This window comes from Eupeodes corollae, chromosome 1 (genome assembly GCF_945859685.1).
Source record: "Eupeodes corollae chromosome 1, idEupCoro1.1, whole genome shotgun sequence".
Classification (NCBI taxonomy): domain Eukaryota; kingdom Metazoa; phylum Arthropoda; class Insecta; order Diptera; family Syrphidae; genus Eupeodes; species Eupeodes corollae.
In genome coordinates, this window is record NC_079147.1 from 21,705,844 (window position 1) to 21,722,703 (window position 16,860).

The 16,860-nt window shown below is 34.0% G+C and overlaps 1 long non-coding RNA gene across 4 annotated transcripts in view; it reads left to right on the plus strand.

The window, feature by feature from the left end:
• Nucleotides 1-15,728, plus strand: part of LOC129941485 (uncharacterized) — a 32,601-nt gene extending 16,873 nt beyond the window's left edge. For all 4 annotated transcript variants that reach the window (XR_008780869.1, XR_008780867.1, XR_008780868.1 and 1 more), the window contains one exon: nt 14,686-15,728. This is a non-coding gene — a long non-coding RNA (uncharacterized LOC129941485). The remainder of the gene's footprint in view (nt 1-14,685) is intronic.
• Nucleotides 15,729-16,860: the final 1,132 nt, after the last annotated feature.

Genomic DNA, 16,860 nt, shown 5'->3' on the forward strand with positions numbered 1-16,860 from the left:
GAAACCGGATAATACCTTTGTTTAATCGGCTCAGACGAAGTTTTAATGACATGTTCTACCATTGTTGTTACCCCTAATCCCTCTGGCATATTCTTGAAAGCATTCTCGACTAAATGTTTAAGTTTCCCTTTCTGATCCTCGTCTAATTCAGACTCCTCTGTGATAGACGTAGTATCTATCGAAGCCACTATCTCCTGGTTCGAAAAACTCCACATGTTTGAACGTAAATCCGGGACTATACCCGATAATGCCCAAAAATCGGCACCCAAAATCAAAGCATGCGGTAGGTTGGGAATGACTAAGCATTCAATCAAAATTGACCTACTCTCTACAACAATGGGTATTTTAACTATTCCTAAAACTCCTATACCTGCACCATCTGCTAAATGAACTTCCCTAATATTTGAACTATCTAATTGTAATCCTAAATCTTTTAAAACATGCCATGCGTCCCTACAAATAATCGTTCGCGATGCTCCAGAATCTAGTAATCCTAAAAACCTAAAACCATAAATATTAACTCCTAAAAACGGACGTCTATCTGTACCGCTTGAATCTAACGTGAAACCTAACCTAACTTTGTAAGCCAACTGGTCGCCAGCAGGCAACCTTCCTAACTCTGACGCCGGCACTCTTGTCCTGCTGGCCCAAGAGTCCGTTGCCCGTTTCCCGACGAGCAGCGTCTACAATTTTGTCTTGTGGTCCCTACAGTACCACAACCAAAGCAGCGCCTAGGAGCGGAACAGGAATTAGCGAAATGGCCTTCCCGGTTACACTTAAAACAACGATTATTTCTATTCGGAGGGGGATCAGGATTAACCGCAACTCGAGTATCCGATACCGAGGCGATATAAGCAACATCCGGCTCCAAAGCCGACCTGTTGCGATAAGAGGGTGGAGGAACGAACGACTCGACATTTGCCCTAATGGTTTCCAGCCTTCTGCCCAAGGCCACCAAATCGTTGACTGACTTAATGTCAGCTAAACCTAGCTGTGTCTGGTAAAATGGAGCGATATTCTTCATGAGAATAGCCAACTTCCTATTCTCACTCAGAGGCTCCGAAAAACGTTTGAAAAGAGTCTGCATGAGCGCAACGTACATGCCTATTGACTCTTCCTTACCCTGGGTTCGACGCCTGACCTCATCCAACAAGAGATCATCATAGTTGGAGGGCAAAAACTCCAACTTCAATTCCCTAACCAACTCTTTCCATGTTGAAGCCGTGTCCCTAATCGCCCTAAACCAGAGGAGCGCCTTCCCAGTAAACAAATCAACCGCTGACCTGTAAATTGCTTCTTCCGAAACACCGCGAGCCTCCCTCAATTCTTCGATTCTTTCGATAAACGAGTTCACTGATGAACCACACCGTTCACCAGAAAACTGCACGTTCCACTTGTATGGTCGCTCGGGGTTCCGGTCACGGGGTGTATCACCCTGTATTTGAAACCCACTAGAGCTCGTTCGTTGGCCGACTGACGCAGCTGGCGCTTCCAAATCTGCTGTCGACATTGTTGATTGATTATTATTATCGTTATTATTATTAAAATTTTTAGGAGGTTCCATCACCTCCTCTACCTCAGACAATTTCGCCATCAAAAGCAAAATTTCCCCCCTTAAATCAGCTACCTCGTTAACCTCATCCGAAGATTCGGCCTTAGACCTAGAAATCCTACCCAACGACCACTCAATTTTGGTCAACACTTTCTGATAATCCGACGACTTCGGATTTTTCGATACATTCGGAAGCAAATCCCTAATTTCCAAAACCTTCGCCCTAACCGCCTTTGAATCCTCTTCAAATGAATATGGATAGTGAGGACTATCCGAAGAAATTGAACCAGTCCGTTCCAGCATACGACTAGCCCTGAGAGTCATCCTCATCTCATCCACCTTAGACCCTTCCTTCAGGCCCCTAGCCCGCAACTCATAAACGAGTTCTTCTTTAGAAAGCCTATTAATGTCCATCCTGACCAAGAAAGTATAAAGAAAACTACAAAAACAATTTTTTAATTTAAGACCGTTGATAACAAAAAAAATCACGACGACTATTATGCCCAATCAAAATAATAAAACGATCGATGTTTAAAACCAAGAAAATCTCAACCTCAACTTGAACCAATAAAAAAAATAGCAGTAGAAAAAAAATATGGTAACACCAATAAATTAAATTCAAATAAATGTTCGGATATCCAACAAAAGTAATATGGTAACACCCAAAAAGGTAATGTTGAAATTAATTTTAAAGAATCAAAAAAAAATTAATATGGTCACACCACTAAAAGATCAACTAAATTTTAATAAAACCCAAAATGAAATCAATATGGTAACAATAGCAAAACCAATTCTTTTTTAAAATTAATTTAAAGAAACGAAATAAAACTCAATATGTTAACACCAAGAAAGATCAAATAAATTTAAAAAAACGTATGTAAAAAAAATTCAATATTATGGTAATAAAAGCAGAAGAAAAAAAAATTATATTAAAATTTATTTCAAGAAAATAAAAAAAGTTAGTATGGTAACACCAATAAAAATCCACTAAATTTTAAGAGGAACTATAAAAAATCAATATAGCAGCAAAGAAAAATTATTTTAAAATTAATTTCAAGAAAACGAAATAAATGTTAATGTGGTAACACCGATAGAAATCAAATAAATTTTACGAAAACCAAAAATAAGAATCCGTATGGCAAATAGCAACGAAAATGATTTTAAATTTAATTTTGAAGAAGACAAGTAAATTTGATATGGTAACACCAATATAAATTATATTAAAATTATATTAAAATTAAAACAAATTCAAAACCGCACTAAAAGAGAAGAACCGCCAAAAAAAATAAACTTGAAATTATTAACACGCAAAAAATTCTAATTGAATTGTACGACTATATGTATATATAGGTAGGTAGAAGGTCACCTTCAAAATGTACCCCCAAGTCTCGACTATCACGATTATAGAATATATATATATATACGTTTAGTATAATTAGTTTTTTAATTTTTATCAAAGAGAAAAAAAATAAAAAAACTCACTCATTAAAACACCGAAAACCTTTCCAACCAAATGAACAATTTCCACCGCTGCTTCCACTCCCAGTCAAACAAGTTTTTCCGTAATTTATCTTCACAAAAATCCTGTATAAAAAGGAAAAAAAATTAGCAGTACCAATTGCAAATAAAAGAACAAGGAAATCACAAACTTATCTAAAAAAAACAGACACCACGACACAGCACAAAATTTCCAACTCAAAGGGAACAATTTTCTTTTTACAAGCCCCACGTTGGGCGCCAATTTGTTGCAATTTATTTTCTTTTTAAAATTTAAAAAAAATAATGAAATTAACCTAAAATCAAACCCGCGCGAAATATTAAAGAACGAGAAATAAATTATGCCGAACTGTCAAACAACAGCGGCGAATAAGCGAAGAGGCAAAATTGCAACAAGCAGCAAATTAAGTGCTGCCACCACGACGAGCTCAGTGAGGGGTGGGTTCAGCAATTAACAATCAATCGATGAATCGATTGATAAAGTTGCGTGGAAATGTGATATCACTTTGATATCAAAATTATTACTTTTATTATAAATTGCCACAGGGGCGGTCTTACGTTTCGTAAGAAAAAGGGCGCCAGCAATTTTTTTTGTTCCTGAAATAAAAGAAAAGGAAATTGCAAACCTTTTTTTTTTTTTTTTTTAAACACACACCAAGAGAAAAGCACAGTACAACCAAGAAAAGAAAACAAAATGGGTATCTTTTAGGACACTTTATTTATACGATGTGCCTGAGAAACCTTGCAAAAGCAGGATAAAAACTCAGGATCTTTTCAAAAACAACAACAAGTTCTATGGACTATGGACCGTTAAGGTCTTAATTCCCACAAATAAAATTGGGATAAAAGAATTACAACAAGTTAAACGGAAATACACAAAATTTTACTTATCTTTTTTTTTCTCTGCAGAACCCCAAATAGATATTTCTCCTTTCCTTTCCTTCCTTTCTTTTTTTTCCTTTTTCACTTTTTCCCTTTTTTTTTTTTTATTAAAACGACACTATTAATTTTTCTGGATTATTCTTAATTTTTTTTTTTTCTGTCTAAGTCCGAAAGTGATCTTCACGGTTTCAAAGCTCAAAAAGAATTGACGGCCAGATTCCAAGATCTGTCCTATCTCTTCCTTTCCATCTTCCAACATTGTAGCTTTCAGCCAATATGGAGTGGCGGATTTCAATCACTTCATCAACAGCCAATCGGAGATCGGCTTGTTGATCTCAACTTGTGATGAAATTCTCGCGATCCCGCTTACTCGCTCTTCTCTCACAGCTAAATGCAAGTCATCCTGGAATTCGCCGTCCGCTGGATTCACTTCCAGGTAACTTCGATTCCAGGAGCTGCATTCAGCCACCCCCACTTTCTTTTTCGATATCGGACAAAGACCGAGAAATTAAAAATCGAGAAAAACCTTTAAAGTAATCAACTAAACTTTAATTTTGACTTTAAGACCGCGCGAAAGGAAGGGAAAAATAACTATACTTTAAAATCTGTTACTCTACCCCCGAGTTAAGTTGCCCGCAACTTAACCGTCCATAAGTCCATAAAACTTGTCCCGTATTACATTATTTTCAAAATGATTACAATTTATCGAGAAACAAAAGAAATTAACTATATAAAGACAAGAATTTTACCAAAAAAATTACAAAATTTACAATTTTAAGAATTTATGTTGGGCCGTGGGCCATTCTCCAGTTGGAGTAACTTCTGATGAAACTTTACGTATCAACCAGACCGTCCATCTGGTTTGGTTTCACTTCCATGGAAACCATCCTTCTTTTGAAACCTGAAACGAGACTTGGTATTTTTTTCCTCACGAAAATGACAGAGAGAACCATGGTCAGAAGGACTATGGCCGTCCCGCTCTCTCTCATCCTCGTGTAGAAGGAATATGACAAGTGTCAAATCGAATATTGTAAACAAAACAAGTGGGAAAGTGGATGCAAAATGCATCATTTTTTTTTTAATTAAAATTAAATGTGGAAATAAATTGTTGCGTTCATTTATAACGCAACATTATTTCCGGAAGAAACTTGATGTTTTTGACGAAGTATCAAGTTTCTTATGATTTTTATCGGAGGGCTATTGTCAATGAGTATTTGTGTTACTTTTTTCTCATTGTCGGAGTGGGATTTTGAGTCACTTAACGCAAAGACTTTATTTATGAGATTGGAGGCTGTGTTCATACGTATGTATGTGTTTGGCTTGATTAGATCGGAAATTGACAAGTCTTCCAGATGCCGTATCCTTCTGATACCAGTCGAAAGATAGACGGTCGTTTTCCCGATAGATTTTAACGTCTAAGAATGCTATTGACTCACTTTCTTCCTTCTCTACGGTAAATTGGATCTTTTCGTTGAATTGGTTGAGGCATCGTAGCACATTATCAATTTCTTCTCTTTTAACAATCGCGAAAACATCATCAACGTACTTTGCTATAAACTTAGGTCTGTAGTTTAGTTTAAGACATTCTTCAAGCAAATAGTCTAAAACCAAGTACGCAATTCTCGGGGAAAGAGGATTTCCCATTGGCATACCATGTATTTGTTTGCACAAATTGTCTTTAAACTGTAAGTAGTTATTGTCCTTTATGCAAAAATTAAACAATTCGAGAAATTTGCTTTGGCTTAACCTTGTGTTTTCGCTTATAATTTCCCATTTCCTTTTAATAATGTTGACTGCAGGAACATTAGTGAACAGAGAAACAGCGTCGTAAGAAACCAAAACTTCATTTTTATCGATTATTAAATCTTTCGCTTTGCACTTGAACTCTTACGAATTTCTGACTGAGTGGGAAGATTCTTTCGTGACACACTGTAATATTCTACCAAGAAACCTGGGGGGTCATTCCGTAAAACGATAATCGCTTGACGATATCGTTTCGACGATAGTCTCACTTCACGTAAGACGATAATCGTCAAAGTGATATCGTCAAAACGATAGCGTTTGCACGATAGCTAAGTTGGTATCGTCTGCTATTAATTTCCATTGACAACTAAGCAAATTGAAGCAAAAAAGTTTCGGTGTAGTTTAGTTTTGTTACAAAATGAAAATAAAACTCAAAAAATACAATGAATTATATACAAAACATTAGTTATCTCTCTTAATTGTTGTTAAATAAATAAAACACCTTGTAGTTTTGGAATTGCAAAAGAGGACTTTATAATGATATTATAAACAATATATTTGCCAGACGGTTGTCCTTCTACATACATTCAATATTAAAATTTGTTGTAACTATTAAAACTTTGGGGCGCAGTAACATTGGTATATTCGACAGGCTACGATTTTTGTATCGCTCTTGCACAAAGCACTAATCCAAATTAGTGTTGGAAACATTAAATATTTTTGAAGCCAAGTTATGTTTCCTGTGGATAAAATGAAGTCTTCACTTCCTTCCCTTTGACCAAATTGGGTTTATTACTGCAGCTGATTTACAAAAATATAAGACATTGAACAAACATTTTCATATTATTGTTTTATCTTCCGCGGCAACAACAAATGAAAACACAAAAAGTGACTGTCATGTACCTTCACAGTACTTGCTTAATAAAAGAAGTTATATTGAGAGCTAAGATGATCTTTATTTAATGAGATGACTAACCAGACTGATCTTAACATAATTACATACTTAACCTATTACATGTATTCTTGTGATTCTTCTTATAGTACGGATCTAGGGGTTATGCATATAGCACAATATAATATATATAGACATAACACTCCTTTCTCCTTAAGTTTCTTATTTACTTAGTTACAATGTTTGTATAATAATTAAATTCAGTTGTTATAAGATTAGAATATTTAAAAGGATCTTTATTATTTTATAAATAATTTTAAATTCTTTTAAAATAATAATTAATTTAAAAATAATTTAAATATTTCATTTTATTTCAAATAAATTCTTATTTTATTTATTATTTCTTACTTTAACATATCTTCCTTATAATTTTAAATTTACTTCAAATACATTATTCTCATTCTATTAATTTGTATATAATTTAATCAACTTCATAACTTCCAAATATTCAACAGTATTCAAACTTAAATGTTAGGATACCTTATGGGTTTTTTTCTGGTTCTTACACTTTTACTCAAAGCTATAGGTGTATTCGGATTACTGTCCTTTCTATTATCCTCTGCATTATATTCATATACCGAGCTTTCCTCCCTTTTTAATTGTGGATTTAGGATATCAGTTTCTGAATTATTATAACTCTGATTTCTACTAGAATCAAATGTTACCTTTCTTAAAACTCTTGGTCTCAACTGGTGACCATGAGCTTTTCGAATAGTACCATTTAATCTTACGAGATATACAACTTTTGAAATTTGGTCATATATAATTGCTGGTGTCCATCGCACAAAGTTGTTATAACTACATCGATACCAAACGGTTTGATTTTTACTGAATTCATTATTTTTGATCTGAGTTACTTTGTGTTTCTGTTGTTGTTGTTTTTGTGGCTTCTTACTTATATATTTAATTAATTTTTGGGTTTGGTTTTCGTTAGACTGGGCTCTATTACTTTTAATTAACGGTTGTTTGCTTACTTGGCTACTTATTGGTTTGATAGCATCTAAAATAGTTCGCGGATTATATCTAAAAATTAAATTAGCTGGTGTATTGTTTGTTGTAGTTGAAGGAACATTTCGGTATTTAAATAAAAAAATTTCAACATGGTTCTCTATAGGTAAATTTTTGATCTTATGATCATGAATTTTTTTAAACTTGATTTCAAAGTTTGAACTGCTCTCTCAGCACTGCCGTTTGATTGAGGGTTATATGGTGGAGTCTTAGTCAAAATAATGTTGTTTGCCTTACAAAAATTTTGAAGTTCCACCGACGAAAATGGTGGACCATTGTCAGATACGATTTCCTTTGGTAAGCCAAAAATACAAAAAACTTTTCTAAACACTGATATCACATTAACTGCTGTTGTTTTGTTCATAATATGGACATCAATCCATCGTGAAAAAGTGTCTACCATTAGTAAAAATGTTTTGTTTTTAAAATATAGAAAATCAATATGTATTCTCTCGAAAAGAAATGAAGTAACTGGCCAAGATGACAACGGAACAAATCCAGGTCTTTTACTTTCCTGCTGACACGCATCACACGTTCGGACATAGTGCTCAATGTCACGATCTAAATTTAACCACCACATTGTACCTCGGGAGAGCTCTTTCATGCGGACAACACCCAAGTGTCCTTCATGTAAGAGTTCTAGCATTTTTCCTTTCAATGAATTTGGAATAACTACTCGACAACCTAACAATAAACATCCCTCATCCGAAATAGAAAATTCTAATTTTCTACTACTTAGTTTTTGCAACAACTTATTTTCAAAATAAGCTGGCCATTCTGAATTCATAAAAGAAATAACTTTGCTCAAAGTATCGTCTTTCGATGTTTCTTTTGCAGTGTCATTTGCATTCAAGGGTAAATTACCCGCTATATTAAAAAAATTTATCATGCAACTAGACACATCAGTTGGCTCGCTCACGGGCAAACGTGATAAAGCATCAGCGTTATTCATAGCGCTTCCTTTTCTATAAACTATCTTATAATCGTACTGTGATAGTATCAGAGCCCATCGTTGCAATCTTGCGGCAGCTATGGCATTATTCTTTTTGTCACCAAAAATGTTCTCAAGGGCCTTATGGTCACTATAAATTGTAATTTTACGCCCGTATATATATTTGTGAAAACGTTTCACACTGAAAATCACCGCGAGAGCTTCACGCTCTATTTGAGAATAATTTTTCTCAGCATTCGATAAAGTGCTAGACACGAACATTATAGGACGTTCTTCACCATTTGTCTCTATGTGAAATAATACCCCACCAACACCATATGAGCTGGCGTCACAAACAATACCGAGAGCTTTATCTGGGGAGTAGTGCACTAACATATTATTATCATATAACCAACATTTACTCTCGTTAAAAACCTTTTCGCAATCTTGATTCCAATCAAAAGATTTCTCTTTCTTTAAGAGATCATACAAGGGTGCTAATCGAGCAGAAAGATTCGGAATGAATTTATTATAAAAATTTAACAAACCCAAGTATGCTTTTAACGAAGAAACATCAACGGGAGCAGGAGCGTTGACTATTGCCTTCATCATATTAGCCTTTGGATGAATTCCATCGCCATTAATCTCATGGCCCAGATACTCGACCGATGATTTAAAAAATTGACACTTGTCGATACGCACTTTAACGTTTAACTGATTGAACCTTCGTAAAACCTCAATCAGATTTGCCTTACAATCATCTAGCGTGCTACCACCTATGATGATGTCATCGATATACCCTCTCACATATTTCAGACCTTTTAAAATGTCATCTATCACACACTGAAAAATGGAGGGTGCACTTTTAATTCCAAATGGAAGCCAAGTGTATTGAAACAAACCCTTATCAGTGTTGATTGTAACATACTTTTGCGACTGTTCTGATAGTGCAACTTGCTGGAACGCCCCAGCTAAATCAAGTATGCAAAAGAAGGAACAACCTCCAAAACAAGACAATATGTCGTCGATTCGCGGAATCGGGTAATGATCAGACCTAACATACCTGTTTATGGTCGACTTACAATCCAAACAGATTCGTATGGTTCCATCTTTTTTTTCTACAACCACAATTGGTGTGGCCCACTCGCTGAACCTAACTGGTTTCAAGATGCCTACTTCCACAAGCCTTCCCAGCTCTTTCTCAACCTTTTCACGTAATCCATATGGAACCGTATATGGTTTATGAAAAATAGGTGATGCATTAACATCAAGCACAATCTCTGCAACGTGATCCCTAATTATTCCATAATAATTGTTATCGAAAACTTGTGGAAAAGCTTTCAAAATTTCGTTTTTGACCTCATCACGAGATGGACTAATGCTATTTACCTTAAAATGATTCCTCCATTTTGTAAAAAGGGTGTTTAGCCAATTTTTACCCAAAAGAGGAGTAAAATCCTTCTCGGTTCTAACCACAACCAAATCCAGGCAGTATATTTTATCATCAAACAAACCATTTAAAGCAACCTCAACAGCTCCAACAACAACAACATTTTCACCTGTAATGACATTAAGAGTTTTATCAAAGGGCTTTAATCTGCAATTTTTAAACAACTTCAAGTACATGCGTTCAGAGAGTATAGAAAGACAGGCACCAGAATCAACCTCCATATTTATATTAATATTGTTTACTTTTAATGAAATAATAAGTGGTTCTAAATATTCGGAACTTAAGGAATTTATTGTAACATTGCCTAAAGTTAAATTCGATAACATTTGTTGTTCACCATCAACGTGATTGACTTTTTTATAATTTTTATTTCTATATCTATTGTTAGTATTTGAATGCCTTACTCTATTGTTACCACAGTCATATGCGTAATGCCCTTCTTTTTGACATCGAAAGCACGTGACTTTCTCGTTGGACCTTCTTGGTCGTGATGATGCACGATTACCATCTTGATCGTGGTTTCTTGCTTTGCTTCTCGAGGCGATGCGTCGATGGTTAGAATTTCCCATTCTAAATTTGCTTCTCCCAATCCAATTCTGGTCACCATGTATATTCATAGACGGAAGAGTCGACTGAATATCTTTCACATCCTTCTGAGTTGATTCCATTGTTTGTGCAGACTCAAATATTTCATTAAATGTTTTATTTAATGGTTTATTGAGAAGTTTTCGCTGAATATCGGAACTTCTTTGAGACCAAATGAACTTGTCAGACAGTGCCTGATCCAAAAAGGCACCATATTCGCAGTTTTCGGCAATAGACTTCAGCTCCACTACAAAGTCTTGTAAAGTTTCACCGTCTTTTAGTCTCCGAGACATGAATTTGAAACGCTCGGCTCTCACGTTCAATTTTGGTTTAAAGTACTGCTTCATTATTTTAATTAGCTCGTCATAGGAGAAATCCCACTCTGATTTTGGGGCAATCAATGTCCGGAGGATTTTGTATAAATCAGCTCCCACAAAAGACACAAAAATTGACACTTTTTGCTTCTCCTCTGCCACAGATTCGCCAATAGCATTTAACACAAAAATATGCTTTAATCGATCTGCATATTGTTCAAAATCGTCTTTATCGATTATAAATGGATCAATATTTCCACGGAAATTTCCCACACTCATTTTACTAGCAATGCTAGATAAAGTTTTATTGTCTGTTGTCATTTTATCGTTTTCTTAATTTTTTTACAATTAATACAATTATATGCTGACTTGCAAACTGTTTCACACACGGCGTGATCGTATCACATGATCTTTGATACGGGTTCTTCTATTATTTTTTCGGCTTATAGTTAATGATCATTAAATACTACTCGTATATAACCGCACAATCCTCGTCGCCAAAAATGTCATGTACCTTCACAGTACTTGCTTAATAAAAGAAGTTATATTGAGAGCTAAGATGATCTTTATTTAATGAGATGACTAACCAGACTGATCTTAACATAATTACATACTTAACCTATTACATGTATTCTTGTGATTCTTCTTATAGTACGGATCTAGGGGTTATGCATATAGCACAATATAATATATATAGACATAACAGTGACAATAACAACAAACATCACAAAATAATTGGTATGTTTATTAACAATAGGTTTTTTGCAAATTTTCAAGATTTCCCATAGAGAAAAACCAAGTTTAATAACATTTTCAAGTTATTGAACAAGCATTATCCTTCGTTGAGTTCATTTGACATTTGGAATATATTCAACGAACTTATACTGAAAACGATTGAACGAGACGATAGTGATAAAGTTACGTGAAGCAAATTATTGACAATATCGTTAATGATAATCGTTTTGACGATTATCTTTTCGGAAATTACGGAATGACTCACCAGATTTTGAAGGAGTCAAAATTCTTGCAACGGAGAAACATACATCCAAACGCTATGCATTAGAAACACTTCACATAATAAATAACAAAAATAATATGAACCGCAAACAAGACACTCACAACATATCCGCCGTTTACTGTTCCTTAGTTTCAGACACAAACAATTCAACAGTTTACATTTAACAGTGACAAGTCTTCAAAGTCGGAAGCGCTTTAAATTTTATTTGTTTTTATTGTTTAAATTGTTTTTTTTTTTTAATGTTTTTGTAATATTTAAATCAATGTAAATCATACTTGTACGCTTTACATAATATTCTTGTGTACATTTGAATTACCGGGGCGGAACTCATCACCTGCGCACGTTTGATTTTATACATATTGACTTCCATAGAACTAACTATGGCAAGAATGAAGCTTTAAGTCGAATGAGCATTTTATATAACTTAAACTGTTCATCGATAGATTTAAATTTAAATAAGGTGGGATTAAAATCATTGTTTAGAACCAGTGCTCCACTATCGTAATTTTTTGTTCTGTAATAGTTAAATGCTAATTTTGTTTTGTATTTTGTGCGTGTGTTAGGCTATATTTGTATTATTTTTTACTAACAACTAACACATGCACTTATGATGAGCCTCTGATCGTAGTTTGACGCTTGCTATAAGCTTACTACTTTCTGAAATTCTGAAGTGTAAAAAGTATGTATTAAATAAATATTTTTATCATTTTTGTGAATAAAGACATCCCCTGAAGAAGACGGCAATCACCGATGAAACGTTGGGAAAAATCAGATGAAAACTGTTTTCATTTAATCATCAAAAAGATCAACAAAGCCGATGAGAATCACCACTTTAATTGTCCTCAAATCAAACAAAAACATCAACTTGGTCAAAATTATAAATCTTTTTTTTGATTATATTATTTCGAAATATTAATCCACCAAAACTGTGTAATGGTACCAGAATGGCAGTGAAAAAGTTATTGCCAAATTTGATTGAAGCTACAATCTTAACTGGTAAATCAAAAGGAGAAATGTGTTTGATACCGCGTATTCCTATGATTCCAACTGATATACCATTTGAGTTCAAAAGATTACAATTTCATTTGCGATGTCCATAAATAAGGCCCAATTCAATTTGGAGGAATCATGTTTTTCACATAGCCAACTTTATGTTGCCTGTTCCAGAGTCGGTACCCCCAACTGTTTATTTATTCATGCTCAAAATGAAAAAAAAAACTAAAAATATTGTTTATCTAACTGTTTTAGACTAACCCATAGTTAGAGTACCCAATTCTTCTTTATTTTTTAGTTTTTACTCTTAGCTGATAAATATAATAAAGGGTGATTTTTTTGAGGTTAGGATTTTCATGCATTAGTATTTGACAGATCACGCGGGATTTCAGACATGGTGTCAAAGAGAAAGATGCTCAGTATGCTTTGACATTTCATCATGAATAGACTACTAACGAGCAACGCTTGCAAATCATTGAATTTTATTACCAAAATCAGTGTTCGGTTCGAAATGTGTTTCGCGCTTTACGTCCGATTTATGGTCTACATAATCGACCAAGTGAGCAAACAATTAATGCGATTGTGACCAAGTTTCGCACTCAGTTTACTTTATTGGACATTAAACCAACCACACGAATGCGTACAGTTCGTCAGAAGAGAATATTGCGTCTGTTTCTGAGAGTGTTGCTGAAGGCCGTGAAATGTCGATTCGTCGCCGTTCGCAGCAATTGGGTTTGTGTTATTCGACCACATGGAAGATTTTACGCAAAGATCCTGGTGTAAAACCGTATAAAATACAGCTCGTGCAAGAACTGAAGCCGAACGATCTGCCACAACGTCGAATTTTCAGTGAATGGACCCTAGAAAAGTTGGCAGAAAATCCGCTTTTTTATCGACAAATTTTGTTCAGCGATGAGGCTCATTTCTGGTTGAATGGCTACGTAAATAAGCAAAATTGCCGCATTTGGAGTGAAGAGCAACCAGAAGCCGTTCAAGAACTGCCCATGCATCCCGAAAAATGCACTGTTTGGTGTGGTTTGTACGCTGGTGGAATCATTGGACCGTATTTTTTCAAAGAACTGAACTTGGTTGCCATGTGGTTTCAACAATGTGGCGCTACATGCCACACAGCTCTCGATTCTATGGCCATTTTGAGGGAAAACTTCGGAGAACAATTCATCTCAAGGAATGGACCGGTAAGTTGGCCACCAAGATCATGCGATTTGACGCATTTAGACTATTTTTTGTGGGGCTACGTCAAGTCTAAAGCAAATAAGCCAGCAACTATTCCAGCTTTGGAAGACAACATTTCCGAAGAAATTCGGGCTATTCCGGCCGAAATGCTCGAAAAAGTTACCCAAAATTGGACTTTCCGAATGGACCACCTAAGACGCAGCCGCGGTCAACATTTAAATGAAATTATCTTCAAAAAGTAAATGTCATGGACCAATCTATTTTTTCAAATAAAGAATCGATGAGATTTTGCAAATTTTATGCGTTTTTTTTTTTTTTAAAGTTCTCAAGCTCTTAAAAAATCACCGTTTATAAACAATATATCATTTGGGTCATTTGGACTTTTAAATAGCTAGTAATTTAAAATATTTTTTTTGTTTGAATAAATTAACTTAATTATCAATTTTTTTATTACTTACTTACTTATATGTAGCGAAGGACGTACCGGGCCGCTAGTTAATTATAAAATATTAAAATTATAAAATATTAACCCATAAAATTAATAAAAGACATTTTTTGTATTTCAGACAAAACCGCAAAACAAATTGGGAGTCGAAAAACATTAAAGGACTTTCTATGGAGAAGAAAACAATAATTAAAATACAATCTTGACCACCTATAAACTATTGAAAGGTATAAATATTTTAAGCAATTTGTATTGTTAGCTTTTGTTTAAATTAAGAATGCAACTATAGAAAATTTAAAAAAATATTTAAAAACTAAAATTCAATTATAAATCGGCCTTATCACAGGCATCTCGTCGGAGATACAAACAGAATACACATTTGTTAATAAAAATAATTGTCAAAGAATTTTAAGTTCCTATGAACTGAGTATAAACCTCAAAATTCCGAATTATGTGTCAATATTCAAGTAATAACAATAGATAAAGCGAGTACAAAATTAAAACAGCAACAACTCGATCAACAGCAAACAGCGCGCTGCCAAGATAATATTTTTCAAACACATAATCAACAGTAGCGAAAAAGCTATCGATGGTAACACAAAGTATAGAATTTAGACCTAACGACTCTGTAGGCATTGCTGTTCCTATTCTTATAAGAAGTCAAAAATTGTAATACATTGGTTGTAAAACAAGGGCAACCGCTGTTGCTTTTTTAATATTTGTCTTGCTTTGCACTGTTTTTTTCCAATTTGTAGTACGAATTTTCTCCGACGGGTCTGTGATGAGGCCGAATAACTATTACCTGCATTAACTTAAGAGACATATCAGTCGAATATAGTTACAAATTAAAGTTAAATTTTAATAAATAATAATTAATTTTACCTAAAAAGTCTTATTAAAATAAGTTTAAATTTGTACGTGCGATTTCATATTTTATAAATAATAAATTAAATATAATAATAATATAAATAGCATTAAAATAAATTGATAGCAAGTTCTGTTAAGTATTGGAAATCGTGAATCTAATTTAAATCATAATTAGGAAGAAGGGTGTTGAATTCAGTGACGTGCCGTGGTGATTTCAGTAAGGTGTTCACTATTATTATTTTTACAAATAATTTGCTTTTTTTAGTTTTAATCCAGGATCACGACGGGGACGTAAAAGACAAGATCCCATTTTTGTTTTATTCATATTTATTTAGTAGTATATAGTCCGGTCAATTTAGACATTTGACCCACGACAAATTCAGGGGAAGCTGAAAATTCTTAAAATTGTTTAAATTATAATTATAAACATTGTCTTAAAAGTCCCAACCGATCCCATGTAAGGAAAAAATTTTAGCGGGGTAATAAGGTCCGCTCGCAATTTTTTGCATCGTTATATCTCAGAAGCGGTGGCTTTTAGGGAAAAAATTATTGATACCTTTTTTATAGGAAATTCCCTGATCCACAAATTATGTCTGGGGTAATTTTGCGATAAAACTTACCGTTTTCAAGAAAATCGCGAAAAACTCATTTTTTGGACCTTATTACCCCGCTAAAATTTTTTCCTTACATGGGATCGGTTGGGACTTTTAAGACAATGTTTATAATTATAATTTAAACAATTTTAAGAATTTTCAGCTTCCCCTGAATTTGTCGTGGGTTTACTGATTTTTTGGTCTAATTTGACCGGACTAATAGTTAAATTTACTTGTAGATAAGTTCGATTCGACGGGATTTCTTCAAAAAAGAACTTGTAGAACGTCATCATAAAAAATATTGTTTGCTTTTATTTCCTTAAGAAATGATTTTTCAATTGAAATAATTGCCAGTTTTGACAACCTGTTCTCCAGCATTTTATTTCTGGCATATGATTTTATGCGTTTAAGTGCAGAAAAAGATCGCTCGACAGAGCTACTTGACACTGGAATAGTCAAAATTAGTGAGCTTAATTTAAAAATTTCAGAAAAAGTTTCATATTATCGAGGAGTTTTGGAATATCCTTAACGAAAATATTTTTGAATTGTGACTGTGCAAATTTAAAAAAACACAGTAAGTTCATTCTTAAGCTTCACAAAATCAAAAAACCGACCATATGAACTTTAAAGCCATTCGATGGCTTCAGTTGGATTTTTTTTTTTTTCATTTTCAGCAAATTTTTTTACAGAAAGTTATTCTAAAAATTTAAATTTTTTTGATGACTCGAACCTGCTTTCCATTTGTAACGACAATGTGTCGATTATTTCAAAAAATAATTGCCAATACCTAAGTTTAAATGTATCCAGACTTTCGCTACGTTTTAGAACAGGGTCAA